Consider the following 8,272-nt stretch of genomic DNA (forward strand, 5'->3'; position numbering starts at 1 on the left):
CTACAAACAGAGTCAGGGTCACCATCAGGCGCTGAACTCCAGGAATTTAATGTTTGATCCCATCATTCTGGGGAGAAATTAATTCAAAGGAGGTCTGGGAGCAGAGAAGGACCCACCAACAGACACGCCGTGACCTCAGGGGTTTTCTGGTTCACTCTCTGGCCCACTGGGGGTGAACTTTCTGATGCTGAGTCCTGTCCTGATAAGGGAGAAGATATCTATATGTTGACCTCTCCTCTCCCTGCCTGGACTCTGGATTCTAGGTTAAAGTATTATTTACACTGAGGATTTACAATGTCTGATATATCTAGCTGAGCCTTCTGCACAGAGATACATTGGGAGTGGAGGCTAATCATGTCAAAGGAGAAGCACCATAAGCCCACACGCCAGCCTATCAGAGTGGATTAAAGGTCTACCCTGCCCAACTCTTACCTCACCTGCTCCCATGGCCTGGGTGGAGGGTTGGGCCCCAGAATTATGAGGTTGTGTGGAGACTTCCAGCCCCATACCTGCCCTCAGACCAGTCTTCAGCTCACTCTGCTCTGGGCTGCCCAGATTTATTTATTTATTTATTTATTTATTTATTTATTTATTTATTTATTTATTGGAGCTGGAGTCTCACTCTGTCGCCCAGGCTGGCACGATCTTGGCTCACTGCAACCTCTGCCTCCCGGCAACCTCTGCCTCCCGGGTTCAAGCAATTCTCCTGCCTCAGCCTCCCGAGTAGCTGGGACTACAGGCGTACACCACCATGCCCAGCTAATTGTTTTGTATTTTTAGTAGAGATGGGGTTTCACCGTGTTGCCCAGGCTGGTTTCAAACTCCTGAGCTCACGCAATCTGCCCGCCTCGGCCTCCCAAAGTGCTGGGATTACAGGCATGAGCCACCGCGCCCAGCCTGGGCTGCCCAGATTTACACAAATACTCTCCACTTTACACAACTTTACACAAATATTCTCCACTAGTTCTTAAAAGAAAACTGCCTCCACCAAATCTCACACATTTCCTTCCTGGCTCAGTCCAGGGTGAACGTTGTCTAGATAGCTTGTCATCAAATAAAATGGTGGGGGAGAGAACTCAGGCAGAGGGGCACAAAACGGATTGAGCAGCAAGCTTCCTCTCCAACCATGATTTTCTGTCCATGGTCATGGACACTCCCTGGACTGCTGCCAGCACATGTGGTTCATGCTAGGTTTCTGGTCAATTTAGCATCCAAAATCTCACATCTTCTTTCTAGATGGAGCTGTGGCTATTTCAACTTAGGCAGTTGTGCTTGAGAATCTTCTCCTTTAGCACTACAGGGTAAGGTAGTTCCCCAATGCTTTTATTTACTTTCATTTACATTTAGAAATTAGGAATTTAATTCAACAAGAAAAGAGGAGAGAATCGCTATTATTGAGTGGTTTCTACTTCTGAGCCCTGTAATCAGAATTTTTTCTGTAATTATTACAGTGCTAGGACCCTCAGAGCTTTAAAACCCTTTTTCGAGATTTGAAAGCTGGTAAGTGGTTCTGCTGGCATTTGAAATATAATGTCACTGGGTTTATAATTACTTTTCTTGGGCTGAAGGTTGTAGTTCAGGTCTGTAATCCAGCACCTTGGGAGGTCAAGGTGGGAGGATCGCTTGAGCCTAGGAGTTCCAGAATGGCCTGAGCAACATAGTGGGACTTTGACGCTACAAAAAATTAAAGAATTAGCCGAGGCTAGGCGCAGTGGCTCACGTCTGTAACCCCAGCACTTTGGGAGGCTGATGCGGGCAGATCACCTGAGCACAGGAGTTCGAGGCCATCCTGGGCAACATGGTGAAACCCCATCTCTACTAAAATACAAAAGATTAGCCAGGCGTGATGGTGCATGCCTGTAGTCCCAGCTACTCCGGAGGCTGAGGCAAGACAAACGCTTGAGCCCAGGAGGCAGAGGTGGCAGTGAGCTGAGATCAAGCCACTGCACTCCAGCCTCGGCTACAGAGTGAGACTCCATCTCAAAAAAAAAAAAACAAGAATTAAGAATTAGCCGGGTGTGGTGGTGCATGCCTGTAGTCCCAGCTACTCGGGAGGCTGAGGTTGGGGGCTCACTTGAGCCCAGGAGTTTGAGGCCCTGATTGTGCCACAGAACTCCAGCCTGGAGTTCAGTAACAGAGTGAGGCCCTGTCTCAAAAAATAATAACAACAAGAAAATAAAATTAGTTTTCTTTCCTGTATGCCACTCTACCTGACTAACCTTAAAAAAGTAATCTCTTTAAACACCTGTGCAACTTACCTAACTATATTTTTCATAATGTCCTTTGACCTTTATACTTATTACATAAATATTTACATGCTTATCATTTAAATATGTAAACAACTGATATAGATCTTATGTTTCTCGTAATTTTATCAGCTACATAATGTTGGATCATATTTATACACTATCATTCACCTTTGAGCTATCCAAAATATTTGAGGAAGGAGAAAGAAAAGAATAAAAAAATAAAGTGTGATACACCATCTAAATGGGCCTACAATTGCTGAACATTGATCTGTTTCCATGTCATAAAAATATTCTTGCCGGGCGTGGTGGCTCACGCTTGTAATCCCAGCACTTTGGGAGGCTGAGGCGGGCGGATCACCAGGTCAGGAGATCGAGACCACGGTGAAACCCTGTCTCTACTAAAAATACAAAAAAAATTAGCCAGGCGTGGTGGTGGGTGCCTGTAGTCCCAGCTACTCGGAGAGGCTGAGGCAGGAGAATGGTGTGAACCTGGGAGGCGGAGCTTGCAGTGAGCCGAGATTGCGCCACTGCACTCCAGCCTGGGCGACAGAGCGAGACTCCGTCTCAAAAATAAATAAATAAAATAAAAAGTATTTCTTAAAAATATATATATTCTTAGGTTTGGTGCAGTGGCTTATGCCTGTAATCCCAGCACTTTAGGGGGCCTAGGCAGGTGGATCACATGAGGTCGGGAGTTCAAGACCAGCCTAGCCAACATGATGAAACCCCGTCTCTACTGAAAATACAAAAATTAGCCAGGTGCGGTGGTGTGCGCCTTTAATCCCAGGTACTCAGGAGGCTGAGGCAGGGGAATCACTTGAACCCAGGAGGTGCAGGTTGCAGTGAGCCGAGATTGTGCCACTGCACTCCAGCCTAGGGGAAAGAGCGAGACCCTGTCTCAAAAAAAAAAAAAAAAAAAAAGAAAAGAAAAAACATGTGATAGACAATCTGAATAGGCCTACAATTATTGAAAATTGATCTGTTTCCAAGTCACAAAAATATTTCTCTCTAGTATTTTGTTCTGACAGCTCACATATAATAGGCGAATGCTAATTTAAAAAAGAGAAATGAATCAATAATTAATTAATAACCTTCCAGAACAGAAAGCCTCGAGCCCAGATTGATTTCACTGATAAATTCCATGAAACATACAAGAAAGAAAGTATGCTAATTTTCTACTATCTCTTTTGGAAGATGAAAGCAGAGAAAATATTTCTCAACTCTTTCTATGAGACCAGCACTACACTAACTACAAAAGCAGGCAAAAACATTACCAGAAAATAAAGAAAAAAAGGAAAGGAGGAAGAAAGGAGGAAAGGGAGAAATGGAGGGAGGGAAGAGGGAAGGAAGGGAAGGAGGGAGGGAGGGGAGGAGGGAGGAAGAAAGGAAGGAAATAAAAGGAAACGATATTGACCAATATTTCTCATGAACATAGATATCTCAATAAAATATTAGCAAATTGAATCCAACAGTGTATAAAAATAACTGCACATCACAACCAAATGGCATTTATCCCAGGGGCATAAGATTGTTTGAATATTTATAATCAATTAATGTAAACCATCATATCAACAGTCTAAAGAAAAAATTATCTAATCATAACAATAGATGCAGAAACAGCACTTGATAAAATAAATTAAACACCAATTCGTGGCTTTCTTAATGCTCAGTAAAATAGGATTGGAAGGGAGCTTCCTCAACTTGATAAAGAATATGCAAAAGTACCCTACAGCTAACATCATACTTAATGGTGAGAAACTAGAAGCTTTTCCACCAAGATCAGCAATAAGGCAAAGATGTCCTCTCTTACCATTGCTGTTCAACATTGTACTGGAAGTCATAGTTAATGCAATAAGATAATAGGAGAAAATTAAAAGCACTCAGATTGTGGCTGGGGGTGGTGGCTCATGCCTGTGATCCCAGCGCTTTGGGAGGCTGAGGCAGGCAGATCATCTGAGGTCAGGAGTTCGAGACCAGCCTGTCCAACATGATGAAACCCAGCCCAACTAAAAATACAAAAATTAGCCAGGCATGGTGGCATGCACCTGTAATCCCAGCTACTCGGGAGGCTGAGGCAAGAGAATCGCTTGAACCCGGGAGGCGGAGGTTGCGGTGAGCCAAGATCACACCATTGCACTCCAGCCTGGGCAACAAGAGCAAAACTCCATCTCAAAAAAAAAAAAATAAAGTACGCGGATTGTAAAGGAAGAGACAAAACTGTCTTTGTTTGCAGAAGCCATGATTGTCTATGCAGAAAAGTCAAAAGAATCAACAACAACAACAAAAAAACTCCTGGAATTTATAAGTCTTCATAGAAAGTTTGCAGGATATGAGGTTAATACATAAAAAAGTCAATCACTTTTCTATATAGCAATGAACAAGTGGAATTTGAAATCAAAACCATAATACCATTGACACTGGTACCCTGAAAATTGAATTACAGAGGTATGAACCTAACAAAATATGTACAATATCTATAGGAGAAAAAGGACAAAACTGATGAAAAAAATCAAAGAACTAAATGAATAGAGAGCTATTGCACATTCACGATTAGGAAAACTCAATGTTTTCAAGAAGTCAGTTCTTCCCAACTTGATCTATAGATTCAAAGAAATCTCAGTAAAAATCCTAGACAGGTTTGTGAAATGGGGAAATGATTCCTTATTTAATAAATGGTGCTGGGAAAACTGGCTAGTCATATGTAGAAAGCTGAAACTGGATCCCTTCCTTACACCTTATACAAAAATTAACTCAAGATGGATTAAAGACATAAATGTTAGACCTAAAGCCATAAAAACCCTAGAAGAAAACCTAGGCAATACCATTCAGGACATAGGCATGGGCAAGGACTTCATGTCTAAAACACCAAAAGCAATGGCAACAAAAGCCAAAATTGACAAACGGGATCTAATTAAACTAAAGAGCTTCTGCACAGCAAAAGAAACTACCATCAGAGTGAACAGGCAACCTACAGAATGGGAGAAAATTTTTACAATCTACCCATCTGACATAGGGCTAATATCCATAATCTGCAAAGAACTTAAACAAATTTACAAGAAAAAATCAACCCCATCAACAAGTGGGTGAAGGATATGAACAGACACTTCTCAAAAGAAGACATTTATGCAGCCAACAGACACATGAAAAAATGCTCATCACCACTGGCCATCAGAGAAATGCAAATCAAAACCACAGTGAGATACCATCTCACACTGGTTAGAATGGCGATCATTAAAAAGTCAGGAAACAACAGCTGCTGGAGAGGATGTGGAGAAACAGGAACACTTTTACACTGTTGGTGGGACTGTAAACTAGTTCAACCATTGTGGAAGTCAGTGTGGCAATTCCTCAGGGATCTAGAACTAGAAATACCATTTGACCCTGCAATCCCATTACTGGGTATATACCCAAAGGATTATAAATCATGCTGCTATAAAGACACATCCACACGTATGTTTATTGTGGCACTATTCACAATAGCAAAGACTTGGAACCAAGTTAAATGTCCAACAATGATAGACTGGATTAAGAAAATGTGGCACATATACACCATGGAATACTATGCAGCCATAAAAAAACGATGAGTTCATGTCCTTTGTAGGGACACGGATGAAGCTGGAAACCATCATTCTCGGCAAACTATAGCAAGGACAAAAAACCAAACACCGCGTGTTCTCACTCATAGGTGGGAATTGAACAATGAGAACACATGGACACAGGAAGGGGAACATCACACGTCGGGGCCTGTTGTGGGCTGGGGGGAGGGGAGAGGAGAGGGGATAGCATTAGGAGATACACCTAATGTTAAATGACGAGTTAATGGGTGCAGCACACCAACATGGCACATGTATACATATATAACTAACCTGCACGTTGTGCACATGTACCCTAAAACTTAAAGTATAATAAAAAAAAATCCTAGACAGTTATTTTGTGAATATTAACAACTTGATCCTACAGTTTATGTGCAGGGGTAAAAGACCCAGAAGAGCCAACACAATATTGAAAGATTAAAACAAAGTTGGAGGGCTGACACTATCCAACCTCGAGACTTACCATAAAGCTACAGTAATCAAGAAAATGTCATAGCAGTGAAAGAAAAGAAACAGGCCCATAGAACAGAATAGAGGGCCCAGAAATAGATCAACATAAATACAGTCAACTGATGTTTGGCAAAGGTGAGAAGGCAACATGATGGAGAAAAATAGTCTTTTCAAAAAAAAAAGAAATCGTGCTAGAACAACTGGACATCCACATACAAAAGAAAATCTAGACAGAGATCTTACACCCTACACAAATGTTTATTCAAAATGGACCATAGGGCTGGGCAAGGTGGCTCAAGCCTGAAATCCTATCACTCTGGGAGGCCAAGGCGTGCAGATCACTTGAGCCCAGGAGTTTGAGACCAGCCTGGGCAACCTGGCGAAACCCCGTCTCTACTAAAAATATGAAAAATTAGCCAGTCGTGGTGGTGCGTGCCTATAGTCCCTGCTACTCAGGAGGCTCACCTGAGCTCAGGAAGTTGAGCCTGTGGTGAGCCAAGATCGTGCCACTGCACTCCAGCCTGGGAGACATGAATGAGACCATCTCTCAAAAATAAATAAATAAATAAATGAAAATAATAAATAAATAAATATATAAATATATAAAATAATTTAAAAATTTAAGTGGATCATAGATCTAAATGTAAAACATAAGATTATCAAACTCTTAGGAAATAACAGAGAATCTGGATGATCTTGGGTTTGGCAATAAATTTTTAGATATGACACCAAAGGCATAATTTATAAAAGAAAAAATGATAAGCTAGACTTCACCAACGTCAAAAATTTCTGCTCTGAAGGCTGGGTGTGGTGGCTCATGCCTGTAATCCCAGGACTTTGGGAGGCTGAGGAAGGCAGATCACCTGAGGTCAGGAGTTAGAGACTAGCCTGCCCAACATGGTGAAACCCCATCTCTACCAAAGATACAAAAAAATTATCCAGGTATGGTGGTGCACACCTGTAATCCCAGCTACTTGGGAGGCTGAGGTAGGAGAATCACTTGAACCCGGGAGGTGGACTTTGTGGCGAGCAGAGATTGCATCACTGCACTCCAGCCTGGGCGACAAAGTGAGACCCTGCCACAAAAAAAAAAAAACAACTAAAACAAAACAAAACAAAAATTCTGCTCTGCAAAAGACACTGGTAAGAGAATAAAAAGAGAAGCCACAGACGGTGAAAAAAATATTTGCAAAAGACATGTCTAATAAAGTACTGTTATCCAAAACATACGAAGAACACTTAAAGCTCAACAATAAGAAAATGGGCAACTCAATTCAAAAATAGGCAATAGGTCTGAACAGACACCTCATCAAAGAAGGTATGTGGATGGCAGGTGAGCTTAGGAGAAGACGCTCCACATCCTATATCATCAGGGAAATGCAAATTAAAACAACAAAGAAATATCACCACACACATATTAAAGTGGTCAAAATTCAGAAAACTTACAGCACCAAATGCTGGTGAGAAGGTGGAACAGCAGCAACTTTGATCATTGCTGCCGAGAATGCAAAATGGCACAGTCACTTTGGAAGACAGTTTGGCAGTTTTTTACACAACTAAACATACTCTTGCCATACAATTCAGGATATGTGCCCCTTACTGTTTACCCAAAGGAGTTGAAAACATATGCCCACACACTGTTTATAGCAGCATACTGATGTTCACAGCAGCTTTATTTATAATTGACCAAACTTGGAGGCAATCAAGATGCCCTTCAGTAGCTAAATGGGTAATTAAACTGTGATATGTGCAAACAATGGAATATTATTCGGCATGAATAGAAATGAACCACGAAGTCATGAAAAGACATGAAGGAGCTTAAATGCATATTACAAAGTGAAAGAAACCAATCTGAAAAGGCTACATTTGTATTATTCCATCCATACGATATTCTTGAAAGGGACCAGCCTGGGCAACATGGTAAGAACTGTCTCTACAAAAAAAAAATATACAAAAATTAGCCAGGCATGGCAGTACATG

Source organism: Hylobates moloch, unplaced genomic scaffold, assembly GCF_009828535.3.
Source record: "Hylobates moloch isolate HMO894 unplaced genomic scaffold, HMol_V3 SCAFFOLD_12, whole genome shotgun sequence".
NCBI classification, from domain to species: Eukaryota; Metazoa; Chordata; class Mammalia; order Primates; family Hylobatidae; genus Hylobates; species Hylobates moloch.